Source organism: Macaca nemestrina, chromosome 10 (assembly GCF_043159975.1).
Source record: "Macaca nemestrina isolate mMacNem1 chromosome 10, mMacNem.hap1, whole genome shotgun sequence".
Taxonomy (NCBI): Eukaryota; Metazoa; Chordata; class Mammalia; order Primates; family Cercopithecidae; genus Macaca; species Macaca nemestrina.
The window spans coordinates 43,129,550-43,148,367 of NC_092134.1; the positions used below are offsets into that span (position 1 = coordinate 43,129,550).

General features: G+C 41.7%; 1 long non-coding RNA gene across 2 annotated transcripts; it reads right to left on the minus strand.

The window, feature by feature from the left end:
- Nucleotides 1-3,583: 3,583 nt before the first annotated feature.
- On the minus strand, nucleotides 3,584-18,223 carry LOC105483748 (uncharacterized). 2 transcript variants are annotated; one of them, XR_003018473.2, is made up of 4 exons: nucleotides 18,107-18,223; nucleotides 9,815-9,953; nucleotides 3,934-4,139; nucleotides 3,584-3,675 (listed from the first exon to the last, which is right to left on the minus strand). It is a non-coding gene; the product is annotated as an uncharacterized lncRNA (long non-coding RNA). The 2 variants fall into 2 exon arrangements; XR_003018471.2 differs by lacking the exon at nucleotides 18,107-18,223 and adding an exon at nucleotides 10,500-10,629.
- Nucleotides 18,224-18,818: the final 595 nt, after the last annotated feature.

The following is an 18,818-nucleotide window of genomic DNA, read 5'->3' on the forward strand; positions in this document are numbered from 1 at the left end:
TTGGCTCTGAGGGGCTAAAGGCAAACTGAAGAAAGCATCTTTTAAATTTAAAACAGTGTACCATTGATGTTTAGGGTTTAGGGTGCTTAGGAGGGTATATGGGTTAGGCACAGTTGGATGTATGTCCACAACCCTCTTATTGATTTCTCTTAAGTCTTGTACAGGTCTGTATTCTCCACTATTAGGTTTTCGTACCGGCAACAATGGAGTATTCCAGGGTGAGTGACATGAGCAGAGGATTTCTTGGTCAAGGAGCCGGCGGATATGCGGGGCAATTCCTTTCTTGGCCTCTAGGGGCATCGGGTATTGGCGTACCCGCACGGGGTCTGCCCCAGGTTTAAGTTCAACAAATAAAGCAGGACGGTGTTTTGCTAGTCCTAAGCCTCCCGTTTCCGCCCAAGCTTCTGGATATTGCTGGAGCCAGGTTGCTATGTCCTGGTCAGGGGCCGGTTGCTCCTGGTGGAGCCGGTACTCATCTTCTAGGGTTATAGTTAGGACGGACACGGGTTGATTGTGGGAGTTGGTCACGATGGGCCCCTCAGGGAGGAAATGGATCTGTGCTCCCATTTTAGTTAGCAGGTCTCTCCCTAATAGGGGACAGGGGCTCTCAGGGATAACCAGGAAAGAATGGGTTACATTCTTGGCTCCGAGGTTTACTGTTCTTTGTGTTGTCCATGGGTATTTCTTAACTCCTGTGGCCCCTTGTACCCACGAGGACTTGGAGGATAATTTTCCATTAGTTTTAACTAAGACTGAGTGCTGTGCTCCCGTATCGACCAAGAACTGGACTGGGGACCCCTCCACTTGCAAAGTTACCCTAGGTTCGGGGAGGGGATCCGAACCCCGTCTTCCCTAGTCTTCATTTTGAGTGACTAGTACGGGTGTAGACCTAGGGGGTCCCTGTCCTCGTTGTTTCTTTTTGGGGCAGTCTCTTACCCAGTGGCCAGCCTCCTTGCAGTAGGCACATTGGTCTTTTTTCAGATTATCATGCCTGGGGGGCCGCCTGGGTTGGGTGTACTCTGGCTGTAGATGCTCTTTCTGTACTACTGCTGCCAGGACCTTGGTCATTTTTTTAGTGGCCTTAAATTGCCTTTCTTCTGGAGTATCTCTGTTATTGTAAACCCGCTGGGCTATCTGAAGGAGGTCCTGAATCCGCTTTTCTTCCAAGTCTTCTAATTTCTGGAGTTTTCTTTTAATATCTGGGGCTGCCTGATTTACGAATGACATTACAATAGCTGCCTGACTTCCTGGAGCCTCTGGATCTATGGGGGTGTACTGTCTAAAAGCTTCCATTAATCTTTCTAAGTAGGTGGCTGGGCTCTCTGTCTTTTCTTGCAGAATAGAATATACTTTAGCCAAATTAGTGGGCTTGCGAGCAGCTGCCCGGAGACCTGCCATTAGAGTCTGGCGATAAAGGCATAGCCGTCCCCTACCTTCTGCCGTGTTGTAGTCCTACGCCGGCCTGGTCAGAGGAAAGGTCGCGTTTATGAGGTCAGGGTTAGCAGTCGGTTGACTGTCGTCCCCCGGGACCAGCTTTCTAGCTTTTACCTGTATTCCCTCTCGCTCCTCCGTGATAAACAAGATTCGGAGGAGCTGCTGACAATCATCTTAAATGGGCTGGTGGGTGAACATGACACTATCCAGTAAAGCCAGTAAATCTTTGGGGTTGTCTGAAAACCGAGCACTCTGAGCCTTTTAGTTATACAGATCACTGGTGGAGAATGGCCAGTACTGGAGCTTGGGGATTTCTGTGTCATCTGGGGGTTTTATTTCCCGAAGGGGTAAAGCCACCGTGGAGTCAGGCGGCTGGGGGGGGGGCCTAGTCCGCGAAGTGCGCCCTCGCGTCCGCCCCCCCAGCCTTTTAAAGTTACTTTCCCTTTCAGCGAGCCCGCCTCCCCTCCGCCTGCTCCGTCCCTCTATCTCTCTCTCTAATTTTTCCGTTTCTGTCTAAATCTTTGATTGACATACTTACAGGGTCTTTTCTTTAAGTTTCTATCTCATTCGCGCGCGCTTTCTCTCTCTGTCTCTCTGTCATCCCGTGTCCTTTCTCCTTTATACTCAGTCTCTTTCTCTGACTTTCCACGTCTGCCGTTTTCTCCCCTTTCTTTTTCCGATTTCCCTTCTCACTTTCTCCCTTTCCCATCTCTATGGTCTCTCTCTCTCTTATTTTCTCTTCTCTCTAGTCTCACTTTCTGTGTCTCTTTTTGTAAAGGAATGTGGGTTAGAATTAGGTTGTGGGTTGGAATCCCTGTAAAGGAAATCCGCGCTGGAAGCCGGGAGCCCGGGGACCGGGGCCGCGACCGGGAGCCCGGGGACCGGGGCCGCGAGCGCGCGCCGGAAGCCGGGAGCCCGGGGACCGGGGCCGCGAGCGCGCGCCGGAAGCCGGGAGCCCGGGGACCGGGGCCGCGAGCGCGCGCCGGAAGCCGGGAGCCCGGGGACCGGGGCCGCGAGCGCGCGCCGGAAGCCGGGAGCCCGGGGACCGGGGCCGCGAGCGCGCGCCGGAAGCCGGGAGCCCGGGGACCGGGGCCGCGAGCGCGCGCCGGAAGCCGGGAGCCCGGGGACCGGGGCCGCGAGCGCGCGCCGGAAGCCGGGAGCCCGGGGACCGGGGCCGCGAGCGCGCGCCGGAAGCCGGGAGCCCGGGGACCGGGGCAATTCAGACGGCAGGCGCGCACCCGGGGACCGGGGCAATTCAGACGGCAGGCGCGCACCCGGGGACCGGGGCAATTCAGACGGCAGGCGCGCACCCGGGGACCGGGGCAATTCAGACGGCAGGCGCGCACCCGGGGACCGGGGCAATTCAGACGGCAGGCGCGCACCCGGGGACCGGGGCAATTCAGACGGCAGGCGCGCACCCGGGGACCGGGGCAATTCAGACTGTTGCCCGGATCGCGAACCCGCTCCGGCAACTCAGATCGCAATTTAAATCAGAAGAGAGCCAGGGGACGTCTCCCACCGGTCTCCACTGGCTGTCCTATAGCGCGTCCGCCAGGACTGTGCCAGCCTCAGTTTCAGACCTCGCGAGTCAGAGATTCAGATTCAGAACAGACACACAGACACAGACAGACAAACGGAGACGAGCCAGCTCACCTATCAGTAGATCGATCCTAGCAGATCCGTTGACCAGGGGTCTGGTGGGCTTGGGGAATCCCGGACGAGCCCCCAGATGTTATGCCCAGACTGTTTGTTCCCCAAAGAAGACCACCAGAGTCCAGAGTCAAAGCCAAGCGGCAAGGATCTTTACTACAAGTTCGAACTTGGTCCCTCCTTTACACAGTATACAAGAGGGCCCCGAACAATGCGAGCGTTTGCTTTTTATAGCCCGAAAGTTGTAGGGGAACAAAGAAATTCTTTTGGCTCCTGCGCTTTCAGTAACCTTGAACGGCTGTCTCCTTATCGGAGACTTTCCAGGTGGTGTTTGTACTGAGCTCAGGGAGTTTGAGAGATATATGGTGGTGGGATGGGAGGATGGGATGTGTTTGTGCTAGGCTCAGGGAGTTTTGAGCCCGGGGCTGAGGAATGTGCCCAGCTCCTTTCAATGCCAAGTTATATCCGAGTCCTATGGGTCAGGAAACCCATTTTTATACCTTTATCATGATTCATTGTGTGTTGATTTAATAGTTTAACTCTCAGAGGTTCTTCTTATCCAAAGCTCAGATGTCTCCAGTAATCATCAGCCTATTGTTTAAAAAAGCCACATTAATAATACAGAAATTTCCCCATTCTCTATAGTTTTTCTGTTTACAGTTTCATTATTCCATGGCCAACTGTGGTACAAAAATATTAAATAGAAAATTCCAGAAATAAGTAACTCACAATTCTTAAATTGCTTGTCATTCTGAGTAGCATGATGAAATCTTGTGCTAAACTATTCCATTCCACCCAGGATGTGAATCATCCTTTGCCCAGGATATCCATGCTGTCTGTGCCACTCACCTGTTAGTCATCAATATTATCTGCTCCTGACATGCAACCATCAACATTGTCATGGCTTGATAATCCAGGATCACCAGAAGCAGATGATCCTCTTTCTGATGTATGGTCAGAAGGTCAATACTGTAGTAGCCTAATGCTGCATCACAGTGCCTATGTCATTCACTTCACTTCATATCATCATGGAGACATTTCATCATTTCACATCACTGCAAGAAGAAGGATGAGTACAGTCCAATAAGGTATTTTGAGAGAGAGATATTCATACTCACATAACTTTTATTATAGTATATTGTTATAATTCTATGATACGATCAACTGATAATCTCTTACTATGCCTAATCTCTTACTGTGCCTTATTATGCCTAATGTGTAAACTAAACTTTATAATAGGTATGTATGTATAGGAAAAAATATAGTATATATATGGTTTGGTATTATCCATGGTTTCAGGCATCCACTGGAAGTCCTGGAACCTACCCTCCATGGATAAGGAGGGACTACTGTAATAATAATAATAATAATAATAATAATAATAATAATAATTTACATTTCCTGATTCCTGTCTCCATTCACTAATGAAAGAGCTTCAGCTCCCAAAAGAGCTCCTCTCCCACACACAAAAATATTACTGAGAGTCCCCAGTGTGAGTGAGTTTCATGTGGGTTTAATGAATATTCCAATTGCAGTGAAGGGTTTCCCTCCCTTTCTTCCTTGTTCTTGCTTTCTTTCATTGATAGGTTTTGCTTGCCTTCTTTCTATTAAAGAACAACTTAGTCCTAGCAGCAAAACCAAAGAAGAGACTCCATCCTGTCCTCTATCTATTCTCTCCAAGTGCATTTTCACCAGTCTTTCCTTCCCTCTTCAGCCAAAACCCCCAAAGCCCACATACTCATGAACACATACCCATGGACCTCTGGTGGGCAGAGAATAGATTTCCCAGGCTACAAAATTTCAATCCCTGCTTAGATTCATCCAGGGCATCCTGCTGACTTATTTATATTATTTTTAAGTTGTCAGGTCACACAGCACTGCAGTTTCTGTCTAGCTATAATTTCTTTCAAATAACTTCTCTTTCTGCAGTCCATAGTTCTGGTAACAGTACCAGGCTAAAAAAATTCTCACAGTAGTTGCATGTTCCCCATTTCCTTCATTTCTCACAATTAATATTAATTTCTGCAGATTTTACCTCCATAATCTCCCTTATTTCTACTTACATCTTTCTCAGTTTTCACAGTTGCTAACCAAGGTGAGTCATTAACTACTCTAGCCTGTATTGCTAAGTTCTCTTAATTTGTCCCTTTACCTCCTATCCCCTTCCCTTTCATCTATTCAACAGTGTTCTGGTCTACAAAATTTGAACACTGTATGAAATCTTGCAGCTCTAAAAGCCACTAAATCCATGAAAATCAAGTTGAACTAACCAGATATTTTTGCACCAATTTATATCACTGTTTCCTCCCATTTTAGGTAAATCTGATGAACTGGGTCATTTTTTTCCAGTTCAGACTGAAAACAAATTGTTAAAAGCCAAGCTATACTCTCCTTTGAAAACCAAAAGTAAATGTCCTAGATTTCAAATGTAGAAGTTGCAAAGAAGTACACCAATTGAAGGGGTTGTTACAGGACTACTTTTATCCTAACTAGAAAAAAAGTTAAGTCTGAGAAATATCTGGAATTATCCATAGGCAATTATGAGCAGCTGCTGTAGTGTAGGAGCAAGAGTAATGTTCATGCCATCCTTCCTGAAGCAATAAACTCCATAAGAACAGGCTGGTGTTTGCCTTGTATCCCCTGCACATAGCATCTAGGACCTGATACATAGTTAATACCAGATAATTATTTATTGAAAGTATAAATCAATGGATATCTACCCAAAGTGCAATTCCAATGCTCTATATAATTTATAACTTCGTGAAATAAGGAGCGGTATTTTGCATATCGTTCTAACCCTGCAGGGTCTGGACAGTTCTCTGCACAGATAAGGCATTTGAACAGATTTAAATGATTGATTTTTTACAAATATATAGATGCACTCATATATATCACTAAAGGAAGTAATACTCTCAGTACAGCAATGCACAATAGAATCTGAAAATGGAAGAAGCCATAAAGGATGGTGGAAAACCTACAAGGTAAGGGCTTCTCAAATTCATTCCCAACCTGGCCAGAAACCCTTCAAATGTATGAGATCCCTCAGGAGGAAGCAAAGCAATCTCTCTCCAAAGAGATTCCTGTAAAAAAAGGAAGTAGCAACACCTCCTTCACAGCTTTATGCACACTGGCTTCAAACTCCAATATTACTTTGGAACAAAGAAAAGTAGCTTTCCCTTCTCTCAAAGAGAATAGAAATATTGCTAATGAAAGCATATTTGCCAGACTTGCAGTCAGATGATAAAGAACTCACTAGCTGAGTACTTGGAAAAGTTCAGACACATTTCAGAACCCAAATGCCACATCTGTCAAAGGGGCTGATGCTACCAGCCCTGTCTTCCAGACACCATTTTTCGGGAAATAAAATATCACATACATTAAAATGCTTTCAAAACATGAAATGAAATAGATGTTAGGCGTCATTATTTGCTGCTGATGTAGGTGACCCCGCAGCAAACTATAACAATACCTGAATATCAGTAGTCACCTGAATGCACATTGCTAAGGCGTGGCTGCTCGATATGATTGATTGCAAAGAGTGCCATAATAATAAAATTCCCTAAATTTTCATTTTGGGGTACAGTCCATTTCCCTGATTCCAGGTGCAAGTTCAAAAGTATCTCAAGGGAGCCAAAAGGTAATTAAAACTCTTTTAATGAAGAAAAAAAATCAAGAAGGACTATGGGTATTGGAGGTATAGGAGTGAAAAAATGGCAAGAAAAATGAGTTGTACATCCAGAACACTGGATAGTTCCAATTATATTAAATTGAACAAGGAATATGCCACTTTGGTTTTATTACTTAAAAAACAACAAAAAACTTGAAGTCCCTCTTCCAAGATTAAGCTCTCAGTTCAGTCACTTTCTTCATTCATCATTTTTCTTTATCTCTGGTGGTGTTACCTATCCCTCTGTCTTTTTATGTTTGGTGATTTCACAATTCCACATATGGTTGTTTTATCATCTTCTGTTACTTGCTTAAAAACAAACAAATCAGAAAGCCCCCTTTCCTTCATGCTGCCTTCTCTTATCTTTGCATCAATTTTTCTATTTTCTTCTATTATCAATAACGTTTAATTTCCACTACTTTTGATGTTCACTTTTCTTCGTCTAATTTACACGACTGTTCTGGTGTTTCTGCCTTATATTGATGTCTCTTCTGTCATTTAACCCTTCTCTTTCCCAATCCTACCATTCTGTCCTCCTTTTTAATTATAATTTTTAAAGTATGTGAGGGAGGCCTTAAAATGTTGCGGGAAGAGTTTGCTACCAGGATATTTGGAGTGAGGAAGAAGCCACAACCAAAGTCACTTATTCTAATTAGTGTGTATCTGTGAGTGTGTGGGGGCCGATGGTTGACTCAAATCACTAGGTGGCAGTAGTTCAGATCTGACTCTTCAGATAGCTGTGTCTTTCTACCTGCTTCCTTAATGTTTATGTCCTATATACCAATTTTTATTCAAAAGCTCACGTGGTCCTCTGCAGCATCTACATTTGAAATCTAGGACATGTCACATCAGTTCTCAAAAATAACATAACTTAACACTTAACGATTTATGACTGCTGATTGCAGCCGAAACTGGGGAGGAAATGGTTTGGTTGATTTGCTTTTTGCTTTTTTTTTTTTTCTTGGCATTAAAAAAAGTAAATTTAAATAACTTTATATGCAAATGTGCTGATGGAATAAAATTCCACTGCAAACATTCAGTTTATGAAGTAGAATGCATTAATGAGCATTTCATAAAAACAAGCCTTTCAATACTTCCAAACCTTGATTATTAGATAATCTAGGCAATCCATAGTGTGATCTACTGAATATATTGTGCATACCTACTACATTTTGCCTACCCTTCACTTCTTCCTTTTGGGAACTGACCCTGCTATACCATTTACTAGCTGCAAGACTTTCAACACATTATGAAAGTTCACTGTGCCTTAATTTTTCCAACTTTAAATTGGGAATGTTAATGATACATACCTTACGGAGTTACTGTAAACTTTAAGTGAGTTAAATATGTAAAACATTTAGAATGGTATCTGGCATGAATTTCTCCATGGTAGCTACTTGTCCAAGATATCTTTAGATCACGTGTTATGTTTAAGCATTAGAGTGGGGGAGGCAGATTAAAAAGGAAATTCCCCCAAGTACATTTTAAAGCAAAGATGCAGGTAAGTAACCACGTTATTAACAATGCAATTTGGTAAGTGGGATTTGCAGGAGGAGCACAGAATTCTATAGGATGAAAGATCAACTTATACCATATTTGGGTATGTAAAGGAGAGACGAAAACCCTCTCAGATAAAATTGTATCTCAGTTAAAAATCTAAGGCTGAGAAGGTTTAAATGGATGTATTAGGGGGAAAGAAGTTAGGAAAGGTGTTTCTGGGAGAGGAATAAGCACATATTCTTCCCACAGTCTGACTAAGAAGGTAATACTGGCATTATTCAGAAATTAGGCCATTTTTTCTTAATGCTCACAAGTATCTGAATAATTCATTTTGAGTCTCTATAAAGCAGAAGAAGCAAAGGAAGCATTTCAAAGGCCAAGAAGAAACCATTATAGCCTGGCCTACTGAAGTGTGACTGTGAAGTAATGAAACAGATTTTTAAACAAAATGTGGCATGAATCTTTTCTCTGATAATATGCTGATCTCCTCCCTATGAAATGCTACTAAATGTTTTTGAATAAGGAATGCATTCATGAATTATATTTTCTAGGAGTAGTGATGGGTTTATACTGAGTCATCAATTATTCTCTCCTTGGGAACAATTGTGTGAAGTTGCAAATCAGCTTGGTGTGGGATGGGAGAAGGGCACAATCTGGAGCCAGTCACAAGATGAATCCACTGAACACAAGAGCAATAAAAGCCTGAATTAAGCTTTTTTTAAAAAAATCCATTTACAATCAACTGACCTGAGGTTTTACTCACTAGAATGAGATCACCAGGGGCTGGCGTTGGAAGGAATGAGTTCTCCACAATCTCTAGTCCCATGAAGATGTAATCTTGATTTCCCAAATGGATAAAACAAACTTCCTACAGTATGCAAAACCTGAGCTGGCCTCTCCTTTTAACAGCAGACAGCAGAAATATAGAACAATGAGTTTAACAGTCCAGAAATTTAGTAGGAAAGCCACTACAAATCCTTGTAAGAAACATATTTCTGCAAGGCAGAGAATTGTGGGCATTTTGTGTGATGAAGTTTATGAGAAGTCCCAGGGGTCTCTGTATGGATGCAAAGTGATTAAATTGACCACTTACTGTAATTGCTTCCTACCATTTAGTTAAGTAGTGATTCAAATGGCAATGGTATGGTTTGGGTGGCAAAAGGGTCATGTGTATTCCTAGCTAGGGGTGAGTCCTTAGTCTTCAATCTTTTTTTAATGTTCCTCCTTAAATGCCTCTCTCTTTTTGTATTATCCCTATCAAACTCCAGAGTTAGCACTATCAGGTCTCAGAATTCCTACTCTCTACACACACACACACACACACACACACATACGCCTTCAGAACTCAGATTTAGAAATGAAGTATGAAGTATAATCAGGGACGCTATGTAACTTTTCCCTGACCTAGTGCAATGAAGAGCTTTAATAAGTATGGGCAGTTTGAAATAAACCCGACAGTCATGTTTGCCTGTCAGCAGGTTTATGTACTTCATCTTGAAGGTTAGCTATTGGCAACCACTTGAGAATTTTTCCTATATGAAATTTACCAACCAAAGGACTCACCCTTAAAGACAACCTTGTCTTTCAGTGATCTTAATCCAGTAATTACTCCCACACTTCCTCTTCCTCCTCCTATTTGAATTATGGAAAACCCTTTCATCTCTTCTGAGTAACTTGTGCCATCTGGTTTTTCAGGGATTTCCTGCAATAGAGAGCAAGGAGCTAGTGAAGCTAGGTTTTTGTTATTGCTGTTGTTTTCCATTTCCCCCAGCAAACCATACAAGGTCATGAGACTCTGGTACAGTCAGCACAGATGTCTTCTCTCACTTCATAAACCTGCTAATAGTGTCTCTACTTAAAAAGAAACCTATCACCAACAATCATTATTCTCTTATGATAGCTTTTGCTTCCAATTGGCTGCAATAACCGCATGCCTTTACTATCATGTCCCATAAAGCTCTCATAGTATTAAATATTCAACAGTGCCCACCAGCAGCACACCAGTATGTGTATTATCTCATTCATTTTGTCCACCTTGGCCTATTCTATTATTACTATTTCCTTATATCCTTACTATTTAAAATAAATCCAATCAACTATTTCTGGCCTCTTCCCTATTTGGATTTGCTGCCTTGAGATGCATAGATGTGCCTCCCTTTCTTATTAGGTACCACTCAGATTGGCTTTTAACTTATTATTTTTACTGTTTCTCTGGATCTGTTTTTATTTCCCACTTCTACGCTCCTACCTTTGTTGGCTGACTGATGGCTCCATCGGTGACTCCTTTTTCTCTTTTTCATCCCCTAAGCCGGTCACTTAGCATGTAACCATGGTTTAACCATTTCCCATTCACTGCAGCCCCATACCAAAGCCTATTGAAAAACTTGCCCACTTTGGGAAAAAAAAAAAAAAAAACAACCTGAAAGGAGATTCCAAACATCAAGCATATTAAAAGAAAAAAAAAAGTGAAAATATATATTGAGTGAGGACCTTATGATATAATCATCCAAGCATCTCTAAAACATTAGGTATTGGAGTTGGGACATGAAAATTCAGAAATAAATGACTGACACTCATGTACATTTATAGCGTGTGTAGATATGGTGTTGTACATTGAATATTAAAGGATAGCCAATCTGCACTGAACATGTTGAAAGAGTTTTTCAGCAGTAGACAATCCACTGTTTACAACTTTACCCTCTGCCTGGGAAAATCAATGTCCATTCTCGAGCAATCTGCTGCCCTGGTTATAGCAGTTCCAGTTCAAAGGAGGTTTGCATTTAGATGGTTGATCTTTCTGTCCCACTCTAGATTTTTGGAATGGTGCATTTTGTGATCATGATTTTTCTCTTGATTCCATTTCCTTATGTCATTTAAGAACATGAGGCTTTTTAGTATGACTCACTGAATAGCAAATATAGCATCCTGGTGAACTGCAGTTTTTCCTAATCAGAACATAAACTTGCTCTGTAATATCAGACTGAGACGGGAAAGAAAACCACAAAGCAAAATGACCATAGAATCACCCTAAGCTCTGAAGGAAAGGTGTCAAGGTACTTATTAAGAATCACACTATACTTCTTTAGTATTCTCAGTATTATCAGGTAGTTATAACATTTCAATTTTTATCCAAGATCCTAAGTGAACTGAGATATAAATTGTCTTTAATCCCAAACCACCAAAGTCTGTTTTAAGTAGAAGCTTTGGGGCAGATACATTCTTCAATAGTCTGTATATATCCTGGTAGAAAGGGGGTACACAAGAAGAATAACCATGGATCAGTCAGGTGTAGTGGCTCACGCCTGTAATCCCAACACTCTGGGAGACCAAGGTGAGTGGATCATTTGAGGTCAGGAGTTCAAGACAAGCCTGGCCAACATGGTGAAACCCTGTCTCCACTAAAAATACGAAAACTAACTGGGCACGGAAGTGCACATCTGTAATCCCAGTTACTCAGGAGGCTGAGGGAACAGAATTGCTTGAACCCAGAAGATGGAGGTTGCAGTGAGCCGAGATCTTGTCACTGCACTACAGACTGGGTGACAGGGTGAGACTTCATTTCAAAAAAAAAGGAATAACCAGGGATTAAGTGTAAAGAGGGCTACCAGGAAGTCAGTAGTATCAGGAGAAGACCTAAATTGGGCAGCTATTCTGGGATTAAATTCTAAGAGCCAGTCCAGTCATCTTTCTTTTTGCTCAGGTTCCTCCTCTCTCTCCATCAGCAGGAAGGATTCTAAACTCTGACCAAACAATTCCAGTCAGGATAAGCTCTGCCTTTAGCCATGGGAGAGCAGCTCAGTTTCTCTGGGCCCTTGCCCTATGGCATTTGCCTGGTAGCAGGATTTCCAAGAATAACTACTGTCTGTGGTTTTCTCAAACCCTACTCCCTAGAGAAACCAGGGAGTGTAAACTTTTTTGGTCCCAAGGTGGTTTTAAGCATCAGCAAATGTTTGCCTTGAGCTTTAGCCAGCATCTTATTTTATCCAAATGAACTCTCGAATCTCAATTTATACAAACTAAAATGCCCACCAGACAGATCAGTAAGTTCTTATTCTGTAGCATGAATAGGAACGGAAGTAATTAACTGGAGGCTATGTGACCTCTAGAAACAATCTTTGGTTGAGTGGCAGGTAGAACAAGTTGGATTTAAAGTACTATTTGGAGTCACAATTGATGTTGATTGCTAGTGAAGGGAGCTCTTCTAATACACTTCTTTGACAAACTCACAGAGAAATCTAAGAAGGAAAACAGAGTGTCTCTAAACATTCATTTGTAATGGAAAACGAAAAACAGAAGAAGGACACTAAGCAAAAAATTCCTAGCTTCATTCAGCCCTGCACACATGAATAATCTTTTCAAGGAAATGGTTTTTGCCTCTTGATTCAAAATTAGAATTACAGATGGAACACTTATGAATGTCTTCATAAACTTGGGTTGTAAATAGGTCATATACCTTTCATTTCTTAACTCACCAACCTAAGCCTTCACCTGTCATATTAACGGGCAGCTCACTAGAAAATCAGCATAGGATAGCAGGAATATGCATAGATGCTGGGGCCAGACTGGCCGCTCTATATCTCTCCTCACCAGTTCTATGAAGTGTGGAAGCTTAAAAATATTAACTCCCAAGATCACACAATGACAGTTAAGATGGGATTGTCTAAGCAGTCAGAGCATGGGGTTGGATTGATTCACTTGTGTTTACCTTTCTTTGCCACACGCTACAGTTATGGACACATAGCCTTATAAACTGGACAGAGAAGGCTATTGACAAGTCCTAATAATCTGACAGATAAAGCAAGTCTCTGCAGATACAGGTCCCTAAACAGGCCACCATGAAAACTTCAGGAGAATGACTCCCCTCCCTCCAAGGCTACCTCTTTGATAGAAATGGTATATTCATTTTCTGTGGCTGCTGTAACACATTACCATAAATTTGGTGTTTTAAAACAACAGAAATAGATTCTCTCGCAGTCCTGGAGGCCAGAAGTCTGAAATCAGTTTCACTGGACTGAAGTCAAGGTGTTGGCAGGCCTGTGCTCCTTCCAGGGGCTCTAAGGGAGACATCGTTCCCCACTTTTCCCAGCTTCTGATGGCTGCCAGAGCTTTGGCTTGTGGCTGCTTCACTCCAATATCTGCCTCTTTGTTTACATCACCTTCTCCTTGTGTGTGTGTGTGTGTGTGTGTGTGTGTGTGTGTGTGTGTGTGAATTGTACATCTGATCCCCCCTTAGAAGGATACCCGTGATGGCATTTAGCACCCATCTGGATGATTCAGGATAATTTCCCCATCGTAAGATTCTTAATCACATCTTCAAGAAGCCCCTGTTTCCCCGGTATAAATTAACATTCACAGGTTCCAGGGACGAGACATGGATATCTTTCGGGGGTCTATTTTACAGCCTGCCACTAATGGATTATGCACCTTCACCTTGAAGACCTAAATCAACACCCTATTTTCCGCCCCCAGAGATCTGCACACTATCAGGACCCAGCAGATTTTCCTTTTCAGATTTATATAACAAGATTTTTTTTTTTAAATCATACTCCCTTTCTGAAAAAGAACAAAGCTATCACCCAGCATGTTCAGTGTAGTTTTTTGCCTCCAGAAAGCCTCAGACCCTCAAACTCAGAAAGCATAAGATCATTATTCACTTTTCCAGTGATAGACCTGCCTGCCTGTCCTGCCACTTGCAGACACAATATTTACATCTCAGGAAAAATTACATCCACCTGCACTATTATCTTTGTAAAATGGGAAGATTTTCCAGTGCTTCGAGAATTGTTAATCCCTCTAAGGACATCCAAGGTGACTCTCCAGCTTCTCTCTCACCAAAGCAAAGCAAGTAAAGAGCAATGTTGTCTATGCAATGCTGAAACAAATAAATAAATAAATTTCAATCTGTGCTGTGAAGTGGTGTGAAAACCGGGGAGCTGACTAAGGAGACTCCTCTTCCTGTTCCTCTAAAATATTTTAAGGTAATTGTCCTCTCACTTTACACTGTGATTTACAGAAGTTTAGTCCCCTACCTTCCTGGTCAATATTCTCTTTCCCCTAGGCTTGTCCACTCAATTTATATTATGGTTGGCGGGTGTGGTTGTTAAGGATGTGGACTCAGACCCCAGAGGCTACGGTTTGAAGCCATGCTCCAGCGTTTTCTTAGCTGTGTAGTCATGGACAAGTAACTAAATCTCTTCTGTGTAGTTTTTTCTAATCTGCAAAATAAAAGTGCCTGCTCATTGCCTACTAGGAAGAATAAATACACAAATAAAGTGCTTAGTATCATGCCTGACACATGCTCTACACATGATAGACATTACTGTTATTGTCCTCTTTCCCTTCCTTGTTCTTTCATGTAGAAAGCTACCATTTATTCACCACCCCACCCCACCCCCACTCCCCGCCATTCAGTGAGGGCTTTGACACATAGTTTAGAGGCTTCCTTTCTACTTCAAGGACTGGAACAATGATAGATGATTTTCTCGTCCTCAACGATGATTCATTTCCAAGCTCTAAATCTCCAGGGAGTGAATTTACCTTAAGATTCAAGAGCATCCATTTCCCTCATATGTGCCCTGTCCAAGGCCTTAGGAATTACTCTTGTCATTTGCACTTAAAATTTATATTTTGTTTTTTAATGATGTCCCTCTCCTATTAATATAAGCTTCAGACTTCACAAAAATCTGAACCGATATCTGCTCTTCGCAGTGATCTTCTGCATCTCAGCCCCATTCTCCAGTGGCCACTCTGGAAATGGACAGCAGCCTAACCTACCCCTGCACTGAAAGCACCTTACCCTGAACATAACACTCTAATCTTTGCAGATTTCTTTCCAGCATTCCTAAGAAATTCGTTTTTTGACTACATCATTTTGATCTTTACAAACTGTTAACTTTTTAAAAAAATTGTAGAAACTATTTGATTATACATTTTTAAATCACAGTTAATCTGAAACTCAATTATTCTGATAGGTAAAATGTGCCCAACACATTTGAAAACCTTGCATTGAAGTTACTAGCTAAGCCAAGGCATAAACCAAGCCGTCCTTATGAAACATAGATCATCAATTCGAACTTCTCTATTTTATGTCAGGACTTTCCTTACTATTTTGGTATTCAGCAGAGATATTCACAATGAAATTATTTTCATGAGTTCTCTAACCCCCAAAACATACCCAATTTCACCGATTACTAAGAGCTTCACTTCAGAGAAATAAACATGTAAGATAAATGTCTTTATCTGTGTCCTTGCTTTAGGCCCAAAACTAATATTTCAGTGCCTTAACCTTCAAAAATCTAAATTAAAATGTTACTGGGTGAAATCAAAGATGATGATATTAATGAGCTCCCATGATCTGCCTGGAGTGTTATTTTTTCTATTCTTCTGGCATAATGTAAAAGTTAAGAGGTACTACACTGGAAGTGTAGCAGAATTCAGACTGCTGGATTTTCATCCCTGACCTACGGATTACCAGCTGTGAGACCATGACCAAACCTCTCCTTGCTTCAGTTTTCTCATCTGTAAAGTAGGGATACTGCAGGATCTACATGATAGGCTCGTTTTGGGGGTTAAATAAGTTAAAATGTGGAATAGTAAGCACTCAGTAAACGTTAGCTACTGTTATTACCAAATAACACTTCAAATAAGCAGGCCATCTGTTGGAGATTAGAAATATTTCATCATACTAAAAATTTGTGTAGGTTTTAATATGATCATATTTTTATATAAAGTTTTACCTTCAACGTAGACTAGATCAGGATTCACTTCTGAAATAAAGTTATATGAGAAGGACTTTATAATATTGATCTATAAACTTTAGCAATATAATGTAAGGAATGAGTTTCAGATAAATTGTCTTTAAATTATGCATGTACATGTAAGATATAAACCAGAAACTTCAAAGACTAAGGGCATATCCAAGACTCTGTTTCTTACCTTGGAAGAATATTCTTAGGAGGAGTAATTCCCTGTTCAAATGTTTATTAAATACAACACAGTGATATAATTAGACTATAAAATAATAGTGATAATAATAAATGTACACTTTCATTAGCTTACAATCTAGTAAGACAGAACAACTAAATACACCTTTATAATACTGTGTATTATAAAGTACTATGATATGGTATAATATTACGTATTATAAAGTACTATGATATGAAAAGTACTATGATACATTAATATGTAGGGTTTTAGAGTATTTAAGCTTAAGGGTTCACTCAATTGTAAATACCTCATCCTCTACAAGACCATGCTGGCCATATTAAACAGTTCAGCCATTTGTGTTTATATATATAAATATATATATATTCAAATTTATATATATGTGTGTGTGTGTGTGTGTGTGTATATATATATATATATATTTTTTTTTTTTTTTTGAAACAGGGTCTCATGCTGTTGCCCAGGCTAGAGTGTAGTGGTACCATCTCAGCTCACTGCAGCCTCGACTTCCTGGGCTCAGGCAGTCCTCCCAGCTATGCCTCCTGAGTAACTGAGAGCACAGGTCATTTTCATGATTATCTTCATTTTAGACTTTGGTTACTAATCAGCTTAATTTATGCCATCACTACCTGAAGCCATGAAAATGTGTTCTATTCTATTCCTCAGATGAAATTTTGGTGTCAAAAATGTTAACATTACTGGTTCATTTCCTCCTTTAAAGAGGTTAAATACAGAGCCATTCTCTATTACTTAATGCAGGTACATATCCTAGAGTCTTCTTACACAGGAAATAATTAAACCCACTTGTCGTCCTTACCAAATTAGTGCCCGGGAAAAGAAGAAATCCCAGGTGAGGATTAGTGCGAATCCAAATCAGATATACAGCTAACCCAGCACCCAAGATAAGGTTTGCATTTCAATCAATCAAAGCACAGGGACTTGCATTTTGACACCAAATTCAGAAAGTCAGAGAGCTACAGTTAGGTCTTGGAAGGCTGCTGATACGGAAATGTCTCATGTGAGTCATTCCACTCTGTGGTGTAAAGAAATTGAGGACTTTTCCCAAGGTGCTAAAGGATGTGGAAGTCATTCTCCCACCCACTAGGTGTGGGTGCAATCACTGATGCATCACTGGGTGTGGCTGGGTTATGACGCAACATAAAGTCCTAGCAATGCAATTGCTTGGAGGGGGCAAAATTCAGACTCACTTCAGGATATCAGCATTCAGTAGTGGCTCTCTCCACCTCCTGCTTTTATTAAGAGCAGTAATAAAAGAGATTGTTAAAACGCAGAAAGGGGGAGTGAACAATTTTCTCCCCCTTATGTTTAAGGAGGGGTCTAGAAGACAGATGTAAGTGAAATGAATTATACGTCTCAACCTCCTTCACTCTTATCTGGAGTGAATAGACTGCTTTGTCATACAGCTGCCTAAGGCTAATCCTCCACACTCCCACAATCTTCTCAGTCTACTGCCTGAGTACCTTTCAAGCCAGGATTTAAAATTCTATAAATAGAAACAGGATTACTGGTTGCAGACTGCTGAAAAACTTTAAACGCTTCCTGGAAAGTGTAAGAAAGGATGTATAATGGCATGAGAAGAGGTGAATGGGGAGGAGAAATGTAAATTTTTAAGAGAAATAGTAAACTCTAACTTAACACAGTATTTCAATAAATCTGACTTTTCTTTATGTGACCCTAAGAGATTTTTTGGATTTTCACAATTAGTAATTGCATCCAGGCAAGGTGTAGTGGCTCACGCTTGTGATCCCAGCACTTTGGGAAGCCAAGGTGGGAGGATTACTTGAGGCCAGCAGTTTAAGACCAATCTGGACAACAGAGTGAGACCCTGTCTCTATGAAAAACAAAACAAAACAAAACATATTTTAATTAGCTGGGCATGGTGACACTCACCTCAAGTTACAGTTACTCAGGAAGCTGAGGTGGGTAGGTCACTGGAGCCCAGGAGTTTGAGGCTGCAGTACACTATTATTTTACCACTGCACTCCAGCCTGGGTCACAGGGTGAGACTCTGCCTGTCAAAAGAAAGGAAAGAAAGGGAAGAAAGGAGGAAAAAAAGGGAAGGAAAGAAGGAAGGAAGAAAGGAAAGTAAAGGAGGGAAGGAAGGAAGGGAAGGAGGGAGGGAGGGAGGGAGGAAGAAAGGAAGGAAGGAAGGAAGGAAGGAAGGAAGGAAGGAAGGAAGGAGAGAGACAGAGAGAAAGAAAGAGAAAAAAGAAAAGAAAGAAAAGAAAAGAAGAGAAGAGAAAAGAAAAGGAAAGGAAAAGAAAAGAAAAGAAAAAAGAAAAGAAAAGAAAAGGAAAAAAAAGAAAAGAAAAGAGGCCGGAGGCCAGGCGCGGTGGCTCATGCCTGTAATCCTGGCACTTTGGGAGGCCGAGGCAGGTGGATCACGTGGTCAGGAGATCAAGACCATCCTGGCTAACATGGTGAAACCCCGTCTCTACTAAAAATACAAAAAATTAGCCAGTCATGGTGGCAGGTGCCTGTAGTCCCAGCTACTGGAGAGGCTGAGGTAGGAGAATGGTATGAATCTGGGAGGTGGAGCTTGCAGTGAGCCAAGATCGTGCCACTGAACTGCAGCCTGGGCAACAGAGCAAGACTCCATCTC